Raw genomic sequence first — 4,336 nt, 5'->3', positions numbered from 1 at the left:
ATTTGGCAGGCATGTTCGCTTGCTTTTTTTTTTTTTTTTTTTTTTAAATTTGGCAGGCATGTTCGCTTGACCAAGTATGCGCGTGCGTGCGCGTGTGTGTTTGAGTGCACGCATGTGCATGTGTGTCGTACACAGTGGTCGGTGTAAGCGGGTGTCGGCATGCTTTGTCAGAATTTATCGGCGATGCCGAAATGGATTTGAATGAATACTCGTGATTTCATGAAATATTTGCCGATGTATGATTCCTTCCACATCACGACAGACACGGGTGAATGCACAAACAACGGCGGTATTACTCCTCGTTATTTTCCAGAAAACACATCACGACTTGTAATTATTCTCACGTAGCCCAGTGCCTCCTGCGACGACACAGCCATGATCTTGTTGTCGTACCGAAAGTATTTTTCTTCCCTTGGCCTTGGCTGCCTACCTAAACTGCTGTGAATCTTTTACATGTATTATTATTATTTTTCCTTACCCTCCAATGTGAAAACTCAAGTGATCCTTGCCTCGCATTTGTATTGAGGGCTACGCTGAAAACGAAAGATGTTAGAGAGGCATTTCTAAATTCAGGTCTTTCTAGACAAATCTAATCAACGCGTGACATTCATGGCACTTCCCCGCTTACCACATGTTGATTGTAAGTCGGAGTTAGGAGGTACGCTTGGCATAGCTTTAACCGTGAGCAGACGTGTAAAGCTTTCTGTGTACAGTATCTCCGTTTGGTTCTCGATTTGGTCAAAATTTCTTCTTGAATGTTTTCAACCACGCCCGCTTTAGCGCATCACGGCAAATGTTCACACTCTTGATCTACGACAGGGGTGTCAAACTCATTTATGGCGCGGGCCACATTTTTAGTTACCGTTTAACTTGGAGGGCCGATATGACTGAAACCATATGAAGAAGTCAAGAATAACTGTTGATTCAACTCTTGTTTGAGTTACGATCTTGAGGGGGTTGGTAACAAGAAAATGCTTTGAATATTTCTACTCTTATTTGTTACATATGAGAATTTGAAATTTTGGTAGACATTTTAGAAAAGTGTATGGAAGTTGACATGTTTGAGCTGCCTTCGCGGGCCACATAAAATGATGTGGAGGGCCAGTTTTGGCCCCCGGGCCTTGAGTTTGACACCGGTGATCTACAATGTGGGAAAAAAAAAAGTTACTGTGATTTCAAAACAATGTTTCATCAATTGAGAGATGTGTTTGACTGCCCTCCCGCCCCCCAAAAAAACTTTAAAGGAGTAGACTGATTTTATTTGAGCGGCCAATCAAACACGTCACATGTTGCTGAGGTTACTTGAATGACTTTTCTGTTTGAATCAAAATGTGAAATTCGCATCACGACGGAACGGGTTTGTCCACCGCTAAACTGTGAAACGTGTTTTCCCGCGCAATGACTTCCACAATCAAAGAATTGACCGAGCGACGCAGCTTATTCATTTGTCACGATGTTGAAAGCCTGCGATGAAAACCGGCGCTTTCGCTCACCTGAGGCTTCGGAGAGCGTCAGCAAATATCGTGTTTTTCATCATCGAAATCCCGGCGTCAATCGCGGAAATGAATTCCGTAGTACAAGCACACGGAATTTATATTTAACCCTTTCAGGCACCTTTAACCTGATAAGCTGTCCACTGTCGTAACCACTGTCCCTCGAAGGGTGAAATATAGGCCGTTCATCCACGTTCATTCGCACCCAGTCAAGCTCAAATGATCTACAATGTGGGAAAAAAAAAAGTTACTGTGATTTCAAAACAATGTTTCATCAATTGAGAGATGTGTTTGACTGCCTCCCGCCCCCCAAAAAAACTTTAAAGGAGTAGACTGATTTTATTTGAGCGGCCAATCAAACACGTCACATGTTGCTGAGGTTACTTGAATGACTTTTCTGTTTGAATCAAAATGTGAAATTCGCATCACGACGGAACGGGTTTGTCCACCGCTAAACTGTGAAACGTGTTTTCCCGCGCAATGACTTCCACAATCAAAGAATTGACCGAGCGACGCAGCTTATTCATTTGTCACGATGTTGAAAGCCTGCGATGAAAACCGGCGCTTTCGCTCACCTGAGGCTTCGGAGAGCGTCAGCAAATATCGTGTTTTTCATCATCGAAATCCCGGCGTCAATCGCGGAAATGAATTCCGTAGTACAAGCACACGGAATTTATATTTAACCCTTTCAGGCACCTTTAACCTGATAAGCTGTCCACTGTCGTAACCACTGTCCCTCGAAGGGTGAAATATAGGCCGTTCATCCACGTTCATTCGCACCCAGTCAAGCTCAAATTGAAAATTTTCTTTGGCTAATTCATTTTTGGATGTCTTGGATTTAAAGGCAATGAAATGACAGAAAATATGAGCCGTTCTTGTGCAATCACTTTTAAAATGACAAGACTGAAATTATTTATGACTCGTGGTACTGTTGAGGTTAATCGTAAGAGCACAAACAGACATTTGAAGGAATCTCAAAGCAATGTGTTTTATTGAATCTCTAAAGCTGATCAACGAAAAAACAAGATTACAAAAAAAAAACCCAAAAACCAAACACTTGTTGGGTGCACTGGAATCTGTTTTATTGTTGTTGTTTTTGTTTTTGCCTTCCGATACCGTCTCAACTCCTCGAACTGTGGCAAGCGAGTCAAAACGAGTCACATTTACTCAACAAACGCTTATTCATTTGTCACGATGTTGAAAGCCTGCGATTCTTATGCATGAAAACGGGCGCTTTTGCTCACCTGAGGCTTCGGAGAGCGTCAAGCAAATATCGTGTTTTTCATCATTGAAATCCCGGCGTCAATCGTGGAAATGAATCGCGTAGTACAAGCACACAGAATTTATATTTAACCCTTTCAGGCACCTTGAACCTGATAAGCTGTCCACTGTAGTAAGCACTGTCCCTCGAAGGGTTAAATATAGGCCGTTCATCCACGTTCATTCGCACCCAGTCAAGCTCAAATTGAAAATTTTCTTTGGCTAATTCATTTTTGGATGTCTTGGATTTAAAGGCAATGAAATGACAGAAAATATGAGCCGTTCTTGTGCAATCACTTTTAAAATGACAAGACTGAAATTATTTATGACTCGTGGTACTGTTGAGGTTAATCGTAAGAGCACAAACAGACATTTGAAGGAATCTCAAAGCAATGCGTTTTATTTAATCTCTAAAGCTGATCAACGAAGACAAGATTACAAAAAAAAAAACAAACAAACACTTGTTGGGTGCACTGGAGTCTGTTTTATTGTTGTTGTTTTTGCCTTCCTATACCGTCCCCACTCCTCAAATGTGGCAAGCGAGTCAAAACGAGTCACATTCACTCAACAAAGAGCAGTATTTTATTGAAAGGCAATTCTATGGAGGAAGGTCTTCCGAAAGAAGAGAGCAATGGGAGGAGGTCTTCGCCACCATGCAGGCGCACAAATGGGTAATAGAATGTGGAATTCAGACTTGATGATCTCACGCTGACCCTGTTAGATTTTTTTTTTTTTTGAGGAGAGGCAACGATGCGTTCGAGTGCACATATAAGCTCAGTCCAGCCGGCTGACGCTGCTTTAAATGAATAAAAAGCAGCCCAGCTTGAAAGCCCGAAAGAAGCTTTTACTGTGTTTTTTTTTTTCCTTGGAGACGGATATTAATTAGACCTGACGGGAAGTGATTTCATCTCCCATCCGTTTGTTGACTTTTTATTGAACTATCTATTAAGGGCGGATAGTTTAATGCATTCCAGTCAAATGCAAATCTTTTTTTTTTTTTTTTGCTGCATTGCTCTGAAGTTGGATCTCGAAGTTCAGGCAAATGGCTTGACTGATTTCTTGGCCACTTGTCACACTTGACAGTGAAAACACTTCCCACGCGTCCCTCCTAATTTGCCAAGCGCTTCGTGGCTGGGAAGAAAACAAATGGTTGAATTGAACAGGCTTCTTTCGTATTCCGGGTGCCATATGGACGGATAATTTACAGTACGCGAATGTCAGACATTATCAACGCCTCAAATGTGTTTCTACTGTTCAACTTACAGCGATAGTTTTCGGAGCAGAAGAGCATTTAAATTCCACGCAGGCCCAATTTAAGTAAGATTGATCATAGAACTGCCCCATGCCAAATGTTTTTTTTGTTTTTTTTCGGTATTTAAAAAGAGACTGGTTTACTCTTTCATAAAGATATCCATGTACAGTATTTGTATTTCGGGTTTGGTTTCCGAAGAAGGACACAAGGACTTAAAGGAGCTGTGAAATATGTTAATTTTACACACACACACACACACACACACACACACACACACACACACACACACACACACACACACACACAAAAAAAAAAAAAAAAATACTTCTAT

This window comes from Hippocampus comes, unplaced genomic scaffold, assembly GCF_001891065.2.
Source record: "Hippocampus comes isolate QL1 unplaced genomic scaffold, H_comes_QL1_v1.1 scaffold427, whole genome shotgun sequence".
NCBI lineage: Eukaryota > Metazoa > Chordata > Actinopteri > Syngnathiformes > Syngnathidae > Hippocampus > Hippocampus comes.
The sequence above is the reverse complement of the archived record's forward strand: the minus strand, read 5'-3'. Positions refer to the sequence as shown.